Here is a 19,564-nt window from a genome sequence, read left to right as displayed (position 1 = left end):
TTTGTATATTTTCCTATGCTAACTGTCTTTAATGTTCATCTAGAATATGTTTATGTATTGTATTAGTAACAGATTAGCCCTGTTATTTATAATTTATAGAAGTGTAAAATTGTTTTCCATAGTATCTTTTGTAAATGCGTTATCTACTTTTTTAATATACTTGCTAAGCTAGCAGTGAAACACATTTTCTTTTAGACAGAATGCACTGATTTTGATATTGAAGTATAACAATTACTCTAAAGGACAAGTTCTTAAAATGATTGTGTTTTTATAATTAAAGTTAAGGTAATGGTAATTTCTCATACTGTTTTACTTCCCAAGGGATGTCAATGTTTTGTGATTGCAGTTTCAATAAATAGAAATGTTATACCAAGGCAGTTCCTTATGTGTATAAATTCCAAAATAGAACAAAGACTCAAATTATCATGACTGAAATGTAAGGTGATTGCTGTTACCTATTCTTTTCTAACATGGAAGTCACTGTACAGAATAAGGAAGATTATGTTTACATGTTTGTGTTTGCTGTTTTTTGATAATGTAAGATGTCATATAAGCAGCATTCATACCAAATTATAAACAGTAATTAAATTTTTCCAAGTCAAATATTCTTCTTATGTTGATTAAAATATCAACAAATGTCTGCTCATTCAGTTGAATTTACAGCCTTTAGTTTTTATTTTTTTAAGATTTTTATTTTTTCTATTATACTTGATTTACAATGTTCTATCAATTTCTGCTGTACAGTAAAGTTACCCAGTCATACATATGTATATATATTCTTTTTCTCACATTATCCTCCATCATGTTCCATCACAAGTGACAAGGTATAGTTCCTTGTCCTATACAGCAGGGTCCCATTGCTTATCCACTCCAAATGCAATAGTTCGCATTTGTTAACCCCAAAATAAATCAGCATTAAGTCTAAAATTAGATGGTGAGCAGAAATGTACAGATATATTTGGATAGTCCTAAGCTAAATTGAGCTTCACTGAAATGAAGTTCTGGAAAGGATCAGTTCTAATGATAAACAGAAAGACCCATATACAGAGAAAATCATTATGCTATTCATACTACTTGATACAAAGTCCATTATATTTGCCTTGAAAATTTTGAAAATTGATAGTTTCCTTGATACTGCTATTTTTAGCTATCCCAAACAATTTGCTACTTGGCAAAGACATATGGAAATGTTGTATCACTTAGGTCTTGATATGATCCAGAATCAATTTTTATCATGTATTCAATTTTTCATTTATTAATTTTAAATAATAATTTCTTCTTTATTTTTTTAAAACCCCAAATGTTTCTGTTTTTAATTTCTCTCTATTGAAGCATTTGTTGTTTAAAAAAATAAAAAGCTTCTTAAGAGAATTGAGTAAATATTTTTTATTTGGGTGAAGAGAAGAAAACTGTTTAGGATTTAAATTAGGCCCAGTTAGTGAAGGGCTGGGGTTCCTAGTTACAATTCTCAAATGACATAAGTATGTATATGTATAAAATTTTGTAAAAATTGAACTTGGTGTAGCTTAGAGTTTTGCAATATGATAAAAGTTCTGGAGGTGGATGGTGATGCTGGTTGTACAACAGTGTGAATATACTTAATGCAGTAGAACTGGTATCCTTAGAAATGTCTAAAATGGTAATTTTAAGTTATATATGTTTTCCACAGTTAAAATGTAAAGCTTAATATTTGAAAAATAAGCTCTTATTTAATAGTACCTTTCAAATAGCATGTTGAAGATTCCTGTCTATATTAAATTTGCCTTTGTTTATCATCTGACGTGTACCTTATTTCCTTATATAGGTAATTCTAAAAAAAAGTTAAATTAGCTGGTAAAATTATTTCACATTTTGTAAGTAAATGACTTATAAGTTTATTTGTAATATTTAAGTATATTTTCATTTGGATCTTCAAATGTAACTCTTTCATTGTCATCTTTTAGAATTCTGGTTGAATCATTTTTCTTTTACTCTGCTCTTCTTTTCATTGATATCAGGTACTAATTTCTCTGTCTTTCTTATTCTCTCTCTATTCTGCATAGGTACTCATGCTCTTTCCTCTGCCCCCAGGCTTTTCTCTTCCTCTCTTTGCCTTATGTTCTACCTATTTGTCTCCCAGGATACCATTTCCCTCTGGCAGTTAAGCACTTCCATCTTAGAGTTTGGATTTTTCTTTGTCCTAGTTTGCTTTAACTCTGTCAATCCCATTCCTGCTAAAGTTTGATGCTACTCTTGGTCATTGTTTTCATTCTTAGAAATGATTCTCTTCTCTGCTAATCTTTCTTTTTTCAATTGATGTGAAAATAAGACAAGCCCGGGGCATATTTTTTGAACTCAGAGAAAGATGACAGGCAGGAAACTTCCTGGACTCATCTCTCTACTTCTCTTTGGTTTTGTTAGACCTATTGATTTTTTTTTAGCAATGGGCCACATTGACTTGCCTACACTGACTGTACCCTTCAGGACACTTTCCCTTCTCCCCTTTCTCTTCTCTTAATACTTAATGAAGTCTCCTCTATCCCTATTTAGCAGAAAAACTGTGCTAATTAAGGTAGTTAGGGAGGTGCCATGCATATTAGTTAAGGAAGATGCAATAGACTCAGGCACCTTGGGATCAAGTTCTGGTTCTAATATATTCTAATTAGGTGAACCTGAAGAAATTCATCTCTCAGTGTCTCTGTCCTTAGTTCATGTATCCATTAAATGGTCCTAATAATAATATCCAGATAAGTATTTTGGAGATTATATCAGATACTCAACTAGAATCCTTAAAACTGGGCCTAGTCTGTTCAGGCTTTTATTAAAAAATAACATAGACTGGGTGACTTTAAACAGGAGATACCTATTTCTCACAATTATGGAGGCTGGAAGCCATGGGTAGGTTTGGAGTCTGGTGAGAGCTCAGTTCCTGCTTCATGGATGGCACCTTATTGCAGAATCTTCACATGGCAGAGACAATTAGAGGAAACTCTCTGGATCTCATTTCTAACATCTCTAGTCCCATTCATGTAGAATTCATCCTCATGACCTGATCACCTCCAAGTACCAGAGTTAAGGTTTCAGCATAGGAATTTTTGGAAGACACAGGCTTGATAGAGTAATAATCACTAAGTATTTATTATTGTAAGTTTTATTGTTATTATTGGTTATTATTATTTTATGCAGTAGCGGAATTTCTAAGAGCTACCTTAAATTAAAACATAGGTGATTCGAGGATTTTAACTTGAGTATTTTTATTTATTTATTTATTTATTTGTCTTTTTGCCTTTTCTAGGGCCGCTCCCGCGGCATATGGAGGTTCCTAGGCCAAGGGTCCAATCGGAGCTGTAGCCACCGGCCTACACCAGAGCCACAGTAACACGGGATCCGAGTCGCGTCTGTAACCTACACCACAGATCACGGCAATGCCAGATCCTTAACCCACTGAGCAAGGGCAGGGATCGAACCTGCAACCTCATGGTTCCTAGTCAGATTCGCTAACCACTGCGCCACAATAGGAACTCCAGTTGAGTATTTTTAAATGTCACATTTGTCCATTGCATATAGGACCCCATGAGGTTTAAATAATCCAAAAAAATTAAAATATATACATATTTAATTGTATCCATAATTTAAAAACAAAATTATATACTTTGACCATGAAAAAAATTAAAATGTATCAAAAAAACTGGAAAATACTTCAAAAATAATTACAATAATTTGTTTTAGTAAAAGCTAAAGCTACTTGAGAAAATTCAAAAATGAAAAATAGGACAGCTAGGCAAATGATGCAATATATAAAGCATTTATAAATATTATATCACTTTAATATTAAAATTAAATTAAATATAAATAGCATAAAATAAATTTATAATGAACTAAAAATATTTAAAATGTCTATCCAGGGTAAGGAGGAAGTTGAAAAAGAAAGTTTAAAGGTAGTTGCTTACAAAGTATGGTTGCTTATAAAGTGGTGATGTAGGTATGTCAGTTAGTATGCTATACCCAGGTGCAAGAAAACTGCTTTTTCCATTTACAAGCAATGTTGTGGAAATAGTTACAACCTGATATCAACTGGAATTTTTATGTAAGTAAATCCAGTAGGCATATCCTGATCCTCCAAGGATGAGCATGGTCTGAGGAGAGACAAATCTGGGTGTCCCTGGAGGCTAATTTCTCTCCTCTTGTCTAATTTAATAAATCTACAGAATTAGGTAAAAGAAGAACCCAAGACCTCTGTAACTAAATTTTAAATTAATAAATTCATATTTCCACTTAGAGATGCACCTTTGTTATAAAACCAACTACTCAAATGAGTGTCTTTTGGTCTTCTTCCAAGTTCCCTGCAGTTTATATAGTTTAAATATAGTAGTTTATATAGGGAGGCAAGGCACTTCCTTGGAGTACTTGCTGCAGAGGTATTTGCTATGCCACTCTGAAGGAAGGCTGAGACCTTTGCCTGTGAATATTGCCCAAAAATTAATATTTTGTTTTCATTGGATTCTAGAGTATTTATCATATTTGCTAAACATACTGCTTTTTAGATATTATAAAATTGAGTATATCTAAAATAATTAACAGGTGTCTGTTGATAAGCATTCAATGATGTGAGCATCTCGTGTTTTTCAACCATCCCACACGTCCACCATTTATTTTTGATAACATTATTACCATCCCAGGCATCTCTGGGGAACTGATATACCGGGAACCAGTCAGAAGATTCTGTTAGTGCTGCTAATCATATTAGCCCTGCCTCTCTCACTGGGAACTTGGAATTGGAATTGCTCCAAATTTGAGCAATGGATCAGATTCTCTTTTCCCAAATTTTCAAACGTGGGTACAGAGAGATGCCACAGAGCTGGAGTTTAAAGTGGTGAACATACTGAAACTTGATGGGCTCCTTATGTGTATAGAAATAATTTATTTTTAAATAAACTTTTATTATAGGAAAGTATCCAAAAATTATAATTTTGCAGATGTATATCTTTCACAATGTGAGCACACCTTGTCATTCACATCAAGAAACAAAACTTCTTACTGTGGGATCACCTACTCTTTCCAGTTTGCTCCAGACTCTCCTCCAAGTTCCAGTGAAGGCCGCATTGATAAATAATTTGATTAAGTAATTTTCCCCAGTTCAGAAATATGAATCAAAACATATTAGAATTGAGGTTTGGCCCCCATGGGGCCCGACATCTATGCTATTGCTCTTAAGGAATATATATGCTGCCTTGCGAACTATTAGCTTAAAAAATGACATTTTTTCTCCAACGTATTAAAGTAAGATCTTTTTTTCTGATTTGTTTTGTGTAGCTATGGTCTCCAGAGGAGACAGTTTGGGGGGTGAGGGGATGTGCTTGGGCTGGCTGTGGGATGGAAATCCTGTGAAATCAGATTGTTATGATCATTATACAACTACAGATGTGATAAATTCATTTGAGTAATTAAAAAAAGTTATTGATAATCTGTGGCAAATACTTCAGATCTCTTTTAAACATTTTAGTTAAGAATATTAGGCAGTTCTTATCCTGGCTCAGCGGTTAACAAACCCGACTAGTATACATAAAATGAGGGCTTGATCCTTGGCCTTTCTCAGTGAGCTGTGGTGTAGGTCACAGACCTCGCTTGGATCTGGTGTTGCTGCGGCTATGGCATAGGCCGGCAGCTACAGCTCTGATTTGACCCCTAACCTGGGAACCTCCATATGCCATATGCTGTGGGTATGGCCCTAAAAAGACAAAAAAGAAAAAGAGAAAGAATATTAGAACAGCATTTTAAAGTGAATAACCAAGAGTTAAGTATAAATAGGAGGGGTTTGAGAGGAAAGAAATGTGTTTCTAAGAGTACAACCAGTGTAGGCAAATCAAGGGTGTCATCACGGTGAAGTCAAGAGGTCCAGTAAAGTTCAGGAAGTAATGGCAGGAGATGTGTATTATGCTTCATTAGACATTGTCAAAGAGTTTTCCAAATTTACACTTCCCATCAGCAATGTCTAAGAGTTTTTTATTTCATATCCTCATGTAATATTGGTATTTTTGTCTTAATTAAAAAAAAATTCCACATCAAGGTGTGTTAATGGTAGTTAGTTGTTTCCTTTCACATTCTACTGATGACTAGGGTGTGCATCTCTTCATATATTTTGGATTTACAAAGCCTTTTTTGTGAAGTACTTTTTCCATTGCCTTCCCATTTTTTGGGTAACATATTTGTCTGTTTATTAGTTACTTGAAGTTATGTATTCTGGATACAGGTCCCATGCTACTTATATTATCTATTATAAAAAAGTTCTGTTCTCGGAGTTCCTGTTGTGGCTCAGCAGGTTAAAAACCCAACATAGTGTCCATGAGAATACAGGTTGACTCCCTGGCCTCACACAGTGGGTTAAGGATCTAGTGTTGCCACAAGCTGCGGCTTAGGTCACAGTCGTGGCTCAGATCTAGCATTCTTGTGGTTGTGATGTAGTCCGACAGCTGTATCTCTAATTCTTCCTCCTAGCCCAGGAACTTCCATGTGCTACAGGTACAGACTTAAAACAAAAACAAAAACAAAATTATGTTTCTTTGTGAATTGTTTTTGGATGAAACAATTTTCTAATTTTAACTCAATTGAATTTATCAACCTTTTGTAGTTAGTGCTCTTTGTGTCCAGTTATTTAGCCTTTGCAAAGACATGTACAAATGCTTCTATATTATATTCCAAAATCTGTATGTATATTTACCTTTTCCAGCAGTATTTGTGATCAAAGTTATTTTTGTGTATATATCAAGATAGTCTTTGCATTTACTTTTGTGGTATTTTATTTTCCCGATATGTCTAATTAGTTGGCTCAGCAATAATTATTGAAACGTCTGATCTTTCCCATGTGTCCTGTGATGCCACCTTCATTATAAATCAGTAATCCATACATGTGTGGCACTATTTTGGGACTCTTAATTCAATCAGTGGTTTAATTATTTACCCTTAAACTATTATAACACAGTCATAATTACTGATCCTTGATAAGTCTTGATGTCTGGAAGTCAGAGTTCTCCATGTTGGTCCTTCTTCAAGATCTTTTTAGCTCTTTACACTTTTCATAAATAATCTTGTTAATTTCCACATAATACAAATATGCTGGGATATTCATTGGGATTTCATGTTATCTAAAGATCAACATGAATATAATTGTATCCCAACACTGATTAAGTAATGAAGATGATCTATCTTTGCATTTACTTGTTTTCAATTTTACTGTTATTTTTATTATTTCCAGTATAGAGGTTTTGTAAGGGTTTTATTTGACTTATTCATAGAATGTGGTGTTTTTGATGCTATTAAAAAGTCATTATATTTTTCTTTATTAACTTTTTAGTATTTAGAAATAAAGTTGGTTTTGTATATTTATTTATATCTAGTAAGTTAGCTAAATTTACTTATAAATTCTAATTATTTACCTGCATTTAAAACATTAATATGAATTATAAATTTATATATGTTGAAAAATATCATTTTATTTATTTCAATTTAATATTTACTTGTATTTATTACACTGGGTGACCCATCAATATAATGTTAAATAGAAGAATGTGTCATTTTTTTTTCTTTTTTTTTTTCTTTTTAGGGAGGCATATCAGGCAAGTGGAAGTTCCCAGGCTAGGGGTAGAATTGGAACTGCTGCTGCTGACCTATGCCACAGCCACAGCAATATGAGGTCAGAGCTGCATCTGCCACCTACATCACAGCTCACAGCAATGCTGGATCCTTAACCCACTGAGCGTGGCCAGGGATTTAACTCACACCCTCATGAATACTAGTCACGTTTGTTATCACTGAGCCACAACAGGAACTCCCAGTGTGTCATTTCTGATTTTACAAAAAGTTATCAAAATTTGTCGTTTAATCACATGCTTACTGTAGGATTTTTGATATTTCCTTTAATAGAGAAGTTTTATTTAATTGGATCAGTAAGAAATTATGTGAAATGCTATGTTTGACTTTATGAAATGTGTTTTTTTATGTTTCTATTTTTATATTCATTTTTTCTGTATGTATTTACTTCTACTCTGCTGTTTTTTACTTTTAGTCTGTTAATATGGCATATTAAAAATTGTTATATTAATATTAAATCCATTATGCATTTCTAGAGTAATCCCATCTTGGTTATGCTTTTGTTACCACATTAGTGTTTTATATTAGGATTCATTCTGTTATTTGTTTTAGAGGTTTTTTTTTTGCATATCCCATTTCATCTGTTTTTGGCATACATGTATTGATATGATATGCTATTTATTTTTACATCAATTTTTTTCTTCAGATGAGCACTGTGGCAATTTTTTTTCTTTTTTTATTCTATTCCATCTGCTTAGATTTTTCTCTTCTTCTAAGGTCAACTTTGATTTCTTTGTTTCCAAATATATTTTGTAAGACTTTTATTATATTTGTTATAATTTACTGAGATCAAGAACAATATATCAATACATTAATTATCAATTAACTTATCATTTTCCCTAAAAATAAAAGTTTGGTTTTATTTTATATTTTGATATTTTTCTGTATTCTTATTAATTTATATATTCTTTAAAAATGTTTCTCTATTGTATTTTATTTCAGTTTTTCTTTTTGTCACATTATCTTGAGTTAGATATAGGCATACTTGTTTTACTGTGCTTCACTTTATTGCACTTCACAGATACTGTGTATTTTACAAAGTGAATGTTTGAATTATCAAATCTGTCACCACCATTTTTCCAACAGCATTTGCACATTTTTTCTCTCAGTGTTGCATTTTTGTAATTCTTGCAATATTTCTAACTTTTTTATTTTTATTAGATCTGTGATCAGTGATTTTTGATGTTACTGTTGTAATTGTCATGTAGTACCACTAATCATGCTCATGTAAGTGCAGATTTAATTGATAAATGTTGTATGTGTTCTGACTTCTTCACCGACTCTCTTCATCTCCTCCATCTCTCTTCATTTTCTTGAGACTCTTTATTCTTTGAGACACAATAATATTGAAATCAGTAGAAAAATAACCCCTTATGGCCTCAAAGTATTCAAGGGAAAGGAAGAGTAACATGCCTCTCACTTTAAATTAAAAGCCAGAAATGATTAAGCCTAGTGAGGAAGAAATGTTCAAATCTGAGATAGGCCAAAAGCTAGGCCTCTTGCTCCAGATGATTAGGCAAGTTTTGAATGCAAAGGAAAAGTTCTGGAAGAAAATGAAAAGTGCTTATCCAGTAAACATACAAAAGAGAGGACAGCAAAACAGACTTGCTGACCTGAAGAGAGTTATGGTAGTCTTCAGTAGATGATGTGATCATCTAGCTACAATATTTCCTTAAGCCTAAACCCAGTCTGGAGCCAGGCCCTACCTCTCTTCAATTCTATGAAGGCTAAGAGAGGTGAGGAATCTTTAAAAAAAAAAAAAAAATTGAAGCTAGCAGAGCATGGTTCATGAGGTTGATGAAAAGAAGATGTCTCCATAATGTAAAGTGCAAAGTGAAGCAGTAAGTGCTCATGCAGCTGGTACCTTGACCTTGATACCTTTGAGTATTTGCCACTCTGAAAATATTGAGGCCCTTAAGAATTGTGTGAAATCTACTCTGCCTGTGCTCCAGAAATGGAACCACAAATCCTGGATGACAGCACATCAACTTACAACATGGATTACTGAGTATTTTAAGCTCAGTGTTGAGACATAGTGCTGAGATTCCTTTCAAAATGTCAGTGCACACAGACAATGCACCTTGTCACCCAAGAGCTCTGATGGAGAAGTACAATGAGATGAATGTTGTTGTTATTCTTCAAATACAGCATCCATTCTCCAGCTTATGGATCAATGAGTAATTTAAGAAATACATTTCCTAAGGCTACAGCTGTCATGGATAGTGATTCCTCTGAGGTATCTGGGCAAAGTCAATTGAAAATCTTTTGGAAAGGGTTCACCATTCTAAATGCCATTAACAACATTTGTAATTCATGGGAAGAGGTCAAAATATGAACGTTAACAGGAGTTTTGAAAAAGGTGATTCCAACTCTTATGGATGAATTTGAGGCGTTCAAATCTTCAGTGGAGAAAGTAACTGCAGATGTGGTGCAAATAGCAAGAGAACTAGACTTAGAAGTGAAGCCTGAAGATGTGACAGAATTGCTATAATCTCAGAATGGATGAGGAGTTGTTTTTTATGGATGAGCAAAAAAATAAGTGGTTTCTTGATATGTATTCTCCATGAACATGCTGTGAAGATTGTTGAAATGACAACAAAGGATTCAAAATATTCTGTAATCTTAGTTGATAAAACAGTGGCAGGATTTGAGAGGATTGATTCCAATTTTGAAAGGAAGTTCTGCCATGGATAAATGCTGTGAAACAGCTTTACAGGCTACAGAAAAATCTTTTATGAATGGAAGAAACAATCAATTGGACAGACTTCATTGTGGTCTTATTTTTAGAAATTGTATGAGGTATCCCAGTCTTCAGCTACCACTACCTGATCAGTCAGTAGCCATCAACTTCAAGGCAAAACCCTCCACCAGCAAAGATTATGAATCTTTGAAGGCTCAGATGATCATTAGCATGTTTTAGCAATAAAGTGTTTTTAATTAAGGCGTGTTCATTATTTTCTTAGATGTAATGCTATTGTATACTTAATAGACAGCAGTATAGAATAAAAATAACTTTTATATGCACTGGGAAACCAAAAAATTTATATGACTCACTTTGATGCAATATTTGCTTTATTGCTGTGTTCTGAAACTGAACCCACATTATTTTTTAGATTTGCCTTTATTTAATTTTTCTGTGTTCTTGAGTAAAATGTTCTACTTTCTTTATAGAACATATATTTTATTCTCTAAGTTTTTATTTGTATATGACTTTAGCTTTATCTCATGATTTAAAATGTGTTTATATAGCATTACTTTCTTTATATTTGGAGATTTCTATTGATATTTCCTGTTTGACCTAAGTTATAAAATATTTCAAAATGTCTCAAATCTTTCCTATTATCCAAATACACTGGGTACTACACTTTCATATTAAAAATAATAATTATTTTTAGGTATCTGTGTATAAGATTATTTTATTTTCCTTTTGCTCTTTATATTTCATATAGTTAACCATTTTTACATTAAAATGAAATCTCTTGATAATTAGCATTCTTTAATAATCATCATAAAACATTAAACAGAATTTTTGCAGGAAAAATATTTTCAGTTTAATAATTGAATGGGTTTACTATGGTTGCCATCACAAAATATCACCAACTTGGTGGTTAAACAATACCAATTTATTTCTCCGAGTTCTGGTGGCTAGAAGTCCATGATGGATATGTTAGCAGGCTGGGTTTCTTCTGAGGTCTCTCGCTTTGGCTCGCAGATGCTGCCTCCTTTCTGTCTCCGCACATGGTCTCTTTGTGTGTGGATGTTTCTGCTATTTTTTGTGCATCCAGATCTGCTCTTCTTATAAGTACACCAGTCATATTGGATTAGGCTCCACCTTAAAGGCCTCATTTTATCATAATTGTTTCTTTTAAAGCCCTAATTCCAAAAACAGTAATGTTCTTAGGCACAAGGTGGTAGGGCATAAACGTGTAAATTTTGGAAGTACACAATTCAGCCTGTAACGATGATGTGTTAACATAAATTTTGCTTAAAATTTTTTTCCATGTGTATGAGTAATTTTACAAAATATGCAAATAAATAAATGAATACACTAACCTGGAAAATTAGGAATGATTAGTTTATTTTATGCATCTGTTTCTAATTTTTATTTATTTATTTTTATGGGTAAACCTGTGGCATGTGGACATTACCCCAGCCAGGGGTTGAATCCAAGCTGCAGTTGCAACCTTTGCCATGGCTGTAGCAATGCCAGATGCTTTAACTCACTATGCTTGGCTACTGATTGAACCTGTGCCTCTGTAGCAACCTGAGCTTCTGCACTAGGATTCTTAACCCACTGTACCACAGCAAGAACTCCTAATTTTTAGATTTAAAATATGTAGTGTGATTGTTGTTTCTTTGTGATTTCCAATAGAATATTTTAATATTCACTGCCTCTTCTCTTAGTGGAAGAGAATTTAGAATAGCTGTCTTCAACAAATATCTTTTTTTAAACTTCTCTTTAGTTATTACAATAAGTGGGCTTGGGAATGTATATATCACAGAATATTTCTCTCCTTTATTCAATATATTATAATAAAATAGTTACATGAAAATGTTTTTGAAAATATGTAAATAAAAATAAATACAATAAGTAAAAGACAAAATAGAAATTTATAGATGTTAAGAATGTTGTCAATAATCTTGACTTCTTATCCAGCATGTTAAGTGTTAAACTTTAAAATAAATTCTAATAAAATGTATGAAAAGATTGAGAACAACATAATTTTTCATGCCTTTCCTTTAATCTTAATTTAAAATTTTAGTTTGTTCATATGAATAAAATTCACAAGTATAAATAGTATAAATACTATTTATAAATAAGTATAAATAGAAAAAGTATATATTTATACTAAATAAATATAAATAGAAACAGCTCTCAGAACTGTGAAAGAAAAAAATATCATGAGTTTGTTGAGAAAAAGAAGTCACTGGAACTATAATAAGGAATAAAACAGTTTTTTTAATAACATGACAAATTATTAAACCATTCATATTTAAGTTTTTCAAATGAAATACAATAATATCCTTTAAAAATTATGTCTTTGAAGACTTTTTTTGATTATTAAAAAAAATTCCCTTAGGTTATTAATTATGAATGTTCTTAATAACTGTAAATTGAGTTTTATTTTTTATTTTATTCAATAATCCAAAGGACTTAGAAATTATCCTAAGTGGAAAGGAAATGCCCATTTTTCTTTTTCTTTGCATTAAGAATTAAGTGGAAGTTACATTTTTATTTTCTTTTGTCAGGCACAGTCCACTAGTAGATACTTTGAAATGTATAAAGCTTATTTGCAAAGCCTCACAACATCCTTGTTCTTTGAATTGTCTTCCCTTTTTGCAATAACTACTCCACCCTTTCTCCTGCTGCAGATACCAACCATTTTCCAGTTTCCTGACCTATCCATTTCAGGATTGGTTCTGATGCATTTACAAGTTATACTAATAATCTTAAAGTATAACTGAAGATCACATAAGATAAATACATATGTAAATGTTTATTGCTAGTTATTACTCCGCTTCATATCTGATATTGCATTAATTGAAATCAAAACCTTAGAGGGAGAAAGCTCTAGTATTTGCCTTTCAAGTACAACCTATTAGAAATAATTCCTTTAGGGGTATTAGTGCTCCCTAATATAACCTTCTTTACATACCCACAGTCTGCTTATTTTGGAAAATAGAAATCTTATTGGAATATGATGTTACATTAAATTATTTACTTTACTTACTCTGTCTTTCAGATGGACATTGATGGCAGAAATTATATTTATTTTCTGCACTGTTGAATTCCCACAGCCTAAAGTAGGTTGGCTACATAAAATGCACTCAATAATAATTTATTAAATGAATGGCGATAAACCCCTATTTCATTACATACTGTTACAATTTTCATTTGTGTAGAGGATAAAATCAAATGCTATTGTATACTGAGGACCTCAAAAAGTTCTCTAGTGCCATCCTTAGGGTCAGTGATTCACCAGCAGAAATCACAGGACTCAGAGATGCTCTTTACTCACAATTATGATTTATCACATATAATGAAATTATCAAAGGAAAAGGTACAGGGGATGAAGTCCAAAAGAAACAACGGGGAACTACTAAATTTTCCCAGCAACGATGTGTGACAACACATGGGAAACGTTGCCAACCTGGGAAGTTCATTGGAGCTTGTCTTCCAGACTTTTATTGGCATCAGTCATATAAATATGCATGGTCTTCAGCTACTCAGATAACCCCTTACCTCCCAGTAGAAATAGGCATTCACCTTAAATCACAGAGTTAAGACACATTTATCGGGTCAGGCTGATATAGCATGGCCGAAGGGTTCAGGGATAAAAATAACAGAATGAAAAAATCACACAGAATATTCCAAATTCACAAAGATACTGCCAGGAGTTGGCCAGGAAAAAGACTTGTTCTTTCACTTCAAGTGCAGAGTTTCAGGGTCCCAGAGGTGCTGAGTTAACCTTTTCCTGCTATAGTGTGTGGCTATATTTAAAGCCTTTTCATAATATTTTAACAAATTCCTTTTCTAGAACCTTCATCTCCTACTTCGGCTACTCTATCTCATATACTCCATCTCATACACTCACCACCTGTGATTTGCCTCTATTGAATTACTTTTCTTTCCCAGGACACATATATTATTTGATGTTTCCATGTCCTCCACCCCCTATCAGATTAAACATCATGAATCCTTTACCACTCACCTTGTTCAAGTGTCTCATTGTCTGCTAGGTGAACTGTCTGTGAGATGACATTTAGTAAGTGCCTGCATAGCATATAAGGAAACAGCCAAGACTTGAGGCTGGAAGTCCTGGATTTAAGTTTCTTTTTTGCTGTTTAGTGACTAGGTGACTTTAGGTTTGTCAAGTAAGTTCTCTGAGGTTAATGAAATAATGATTTGAATGCCTGTCTTATGGAGAATTAGGAATTTTACTGATACTAAAAACATAAGGTTTGATGAATGGGTTATATATACGTTTGTGTCGATTTGCTGATATGTTGTCACAAATTAGTTTTGACAGAAGATTTTAATATATACATACTATCAAATCCTTGTTTTTATATATAAAACATTAAATATAAATATATATGTATATTAAAATCTTTTATTTAAATCTAATTATATGTCCATGTAAACCGCAACAATAAACATTTTGGCTCTGTTATTTTTAATTGTATATTGTGATTAAGAGTAATCTGGCTCTGAATCTCTTTACAGTGCTTTTATGATAAGGCAGAAGTTCTCAAAGTCATTGTATTTATATATACAGCTCTTATCTGTTTTATTAAGACCACACAATTTTGACAGACAGCTAAATTGAGAGCCATCATATATGTGTAATATTTTCCTCTCTTTATCTCTGTAACTGTTGCCCAAGCTGAAAAAAAAAAAAAATCTTATGCTACCTTCTCCAGTTAAGCAGACCTAAGCTTAGTTTGTTCTTGTTCTCTTTATTTTTCTGTCTCTGTCCATAGATCTCTTGAGGGTAAAAATGACATCAAGTGATGGGTGCTTATGAAGGTGGCAGAGCTTTTTGACCATATTCTGGTGAGTTGCTTATGTCACTTAATAGAGTTATTATACTTAAGCATTTTATTGCCCATGCTATAGCAACAGTTTTCAAAATATGGCTAGGTTATTTCTAAGAGACATTACTTTGCTTGACATAAAATTTATGTTTCATAACTCAAGATAGTTACATATCTATCAAAACAGCAGTAATAGCGGAAAGTTAACAGAATGATAGCAGTCATCAGTTTTCTACGTTTAAAGCTACTCTCAGTACATTTTATGACAGAAAGTGTCTTCCAACAAGACCTAGTTATAGATTTGTTCCCTGAATGGCTACTCCCTTCTTTACTAGGTTGATGTATATTTATAACATTTTATAAGTATTTTGGGGCAGAAAAATAAATACCTTGGTGACAGAAATAGAATGTGTGATATATTTCCTTGATTTGCCTTTCACCTGAAGCTTATCTTTTATAAAATTATAAAAAACATTATTACCATTGACCCCTTTAGTGCCCAAAGTGAGTTTTGTGTAAATCCTTCCTCTAGGTTTCTCTTTCATTGCTTCATACATGTTGAGGTTTAGGTCTCTAAATGCTTTTATCTTCAGCATATGTCATAAATACCAAGTCATATATTTGTCTTTTCACTTAGTGATACAAAACAATATTCATTCTTGGTCTTGCAGCTTCTTCTTTTCCTTTCACTGCTTCATATTCCTTTTCACATATGAATTGCATTGAGCTATGTCCACCATGCTTCTGGTTTCTTGATAAATGGATGGTATCTCAGTGAGACTGAACATGAAAGATGACACTGCTATATTCTAGTTAACTGAAGAGCTATTATTACTTTTCTTCAGAATATCTAGCATATCATGTGTCAAATGTAGACAAACATTTATTAGACGAGCCTCTTAAGAGAATATAAGTTGCTTAAGAATTATTTTCATTTCATCATAAAATGTTTTTATTTTTATATGCTAGTAATTTCAGAGGAAGATATTTCCTTGCTCCAAGGAAAAATTTAAATATTTTCATCTCAGTTAAAGTAAGTGTTCATTTCATAGAGAACAGTAGGCTCATTAAGGGAAATTCAAGGTTGTTTAGGAATGGTATTGTTAAAAATACATTTGAAATAATACAAAATGAAAAAATCTGCTATATCCTAAGAGGTTTGGGACTCTGGGTGCTGTCATTTTTATTGATATAAATAGCATTAAAATGTCATTTATTTATTTACTTACCTACTTACACTCACATTGCTGTTGTTACTCATTGCCACATTTAATCCCTAGGGATATATTAATGAAACATTTTATTAATGTAATAGAAATATAACACACAAAATAGTCTATTTCATTCAAAGTAAAAAGCTCATTTCCTAGATATGCCTCAAAAGGGAAATTAGAATAAATGGAAATTTTAACTTGCCACATGCTAGATGGATGGACACATTCTGTCATGGGATTTCCAAAGCTTTCAATATCAAAATGTTGACAACAAATCAAGGTTCATTTAATTGGTTAAATAACTGGTAAAATATCAGGTAGTATAATTCTTCAGGAACATAAAAAATATCCTGGGAATTAGAGTGATATTTACAATTAATGTAAGATTTGGGGATGAAAAAGCACAGTTTAAAATATAAAGATGTGCTGCATACAGACTATACCTATATGTACATATATGCATACATATATCACATATTTTAATAAAATAATTAGCAAGCAGAAAATATAATATATGCATCTATAGTATTCATAATTAAATGGAAATCTGAATTAGATGGGTTTGATATAAAAATTATATATGGAGAATTTATTAACAATATTTATACATAGGTACATCCTTTAATGTTCAAATGATCAGTTCAAATTGGTTTTAATACAGCCACATATAGTTTTCTGAAATTTACCGTAGAATATTATAAATAAACTTTTATACGTTTGTGTTACAAATATAATATCAAATTCTTTGAAAACAAGATCACAAAAGTCAAGATATTCATTCTAATATTACTGAAGTGCATATATGCATTTCATAAGGAAAGGAATGATCATCCCAATGTTTAAAAAAAAAATGTGATCAAAGAGGAAATCAATAAAATAGAGATTTAAAAAACAATAGAAGAAATCAATCAAACCAAGAGCTGGTTCTTTGAAAAGGTTAACAAAATTGACAAACCTTTGGTCAGACTCACCAAGAAGAGGAGAGAAAAAAATGAAATAAAATAAGAAATGAAAAAGTCACAACTGATACTACAGAAACACAAAAAAACATGAAAGAATACTGTGAACAATTGTATGCTAACAAATTTGACAATCTAGAAGAAACAGACAACTTTCTAGAGACTTACAGCCTGCCAAAACTGAATCAAGAAGAAATCGATCAACTGAACAGACAAATAACTAGAAACGAAATTGAGTATGTCATGAAAACATTCCCTACAAATAGAAGTCCAGGACCAGATGGCTTCACAGGCAAATTCTACCAAACATACAAAGAGGAACTCATATCCATCTTCCTTAAACTTTTTCAAAAGGTTGAAGAAGAAGGAACACTCCCCAAAACATTCTATGATGCCACCATCACCCTAACTCCAAAATCAGACAAAGATACCACCAAAAAAGAAAACTAAGGCCAATATCTTTGATGAATATAGATGCAAAAAATTCTCAACAAAATTTTAGCCATCTGAATCCAACAACATATAAAAAAAGATCATATACCACGACCAGGTGGGATTCATCCCAGGTGAACAAGAATGGTTGAACATACACAAATCAATCAACATCATACACCACTTTAACAAAAGAAAAGTCAAAAACCATGTGGTCATTTCAATAGATGAAGAGAAAGCATTTGACAAAGTACAGCATCTATTCATGATCAAAACTCTTATCAAAGGGGGTGTAGAGGGAACATTCCTTAACGTAATTAGAGCCATTTGTGACAAACCCACAGCAAATATAATACTCAATGGAGAAAAGCCGAAAGCCTTTCCACTAAAATCTGGAACAAAACAAGGATGTCCACTCTCACCACTGGTATTCAACATAGTATTGAACGTCCTCACCACAGCAATCAGACAAACAAAAGAAATAAAAGGTATCCAAATTGGAAGAGAAGAGGTGCAACTGTCACTGTATGCACATGACATGATTCTATATGTAGAAAACACTAAGGATTCAATCCAAAAACTACTCAAACTGATCAACAAATTCAGCAAAGTAGTAGGATATAAGATTAACATTCAGAAATCAGTCGCATTTCTGTATAATAACAATGAAATATTAGAAAGGGAATACAAAAATACAATAGCTTTCAAAATCGCACCCCAAAAAATAAAATACCTGGGAATACACCTGACTAAGAAAGTAAAGGACTTATATGGTGAGAACTATAAAACATTAATCAAGGAAATTAAAGAAGATTCAAAGAAATGGAAAGGTATTCCATGCTCCTGAGTTGGAAAAATTAATATTGTAAAAATGGTCATACTACCCAAAACAATCTACAGATTCAATGCAATTCCTATCAAATTCCCCAGGACATTTTTCACAGAACTAGAACCAACAATCCAAACATTTATATGGAACCACAAAAGACCCAGAATTGCCAAAGCAGTCCTGAGAAACAAAAACCAAGCAGGAGGCATAACTCTCCCAGACTTCAGGCAATATTACAAAGCCACAGTCATCAAGACAGTGTGGTACTGGTACCAAAACAGACATACAGACCAATGGAACAGAATAGAGAACCCAGAAATAAACCCAGACACCTACGGTCAATTAATCTTAGACAACGGAGGCAAGAACATAAAATAGGAAGACAGTCTTTTCAGTAGTATTGCTGGAAAACCTGGACAGCTGCATGCAAATCAATGGAACCAGAACACACCGTCACTCTATGCACGAAAATAAACTCAAAATGGCTTAAAGACTTAAATATATAACAAGACATCATCCAACTCCTGGAAGAGAACATAGGCAAAACATTCTCTGACATCAACCTTACAAATGTTTTCTCAGATCAGTCTCAAAAAGCAACAGAAATAAAAGCAAAAATAAACCAATGGGACCTAATCAAACCGACAAGCTTTTGCACAGCAATGGAAACCCAAAAGAAAACAAAAAGACAATTTACAGAATGGGAGAAAATAGTTTCAAATGACGCAACTGACAAGGGCTTAATCTCTAGAATATACAAGCAACTTATACAACTCAACAGCAAAAAAGCCAACAACCCAATTGAAAAATGGGCAAAAGTCCTGAATAGACATTTTTCCAAGGAAGATGTACAGGTGGCCAACAAGCACGTGAAAAAATGCTCAACATCACTGATTATTAGATAAATATAAATCAAAACTACTACAAGGTACCACCTCACACCAGTCAGAATGGCCATCATGAAT

General features: G+C 32.7%; 1 protein-coding gene across 1 annotated transcript in view; it reads left to right on the top strand.

Annotated features, from left to right (window-relative positions):
• The window catches only part of LOC146395854 (uncharacterized), a 380,748-nt gene that overhangs the window by 197,032 nt on the left and 164,152 nt on the right, over positions 1–19,564 (top strand). Inside the window, exon 3 of the mRNA XM_084999099.1 lies at positions 15,112–15,184. The gene's annotated coding sequence lies outside the window, so the exon portion shown is untranslated. The remainder of the gene's footprint in view (positions 1–15,111; positions 15,185–19,564) is intronic.

This window comes from Sus scrofa, chromosome 15 (genome assembly GCF_054392235.1).
Source record: "Sus scrofa isolate SSC_HxYL_T2T_F1_AM1 chromosome 15, Sscrofa_HxYL_maternal_Yorkshire_Landrace_v2.0, whole genome shotgun sequence".
Taxonomy (NCBI): domain Eukaryota; kingdom Metazoa; phylum Chordata; class Mammalia; order Artiodactyla; family Suidae; genus Sus; species Sus scrofa.
This window is presented reverse-complemented; position numbering and strand designations above follow the sequence as displayed.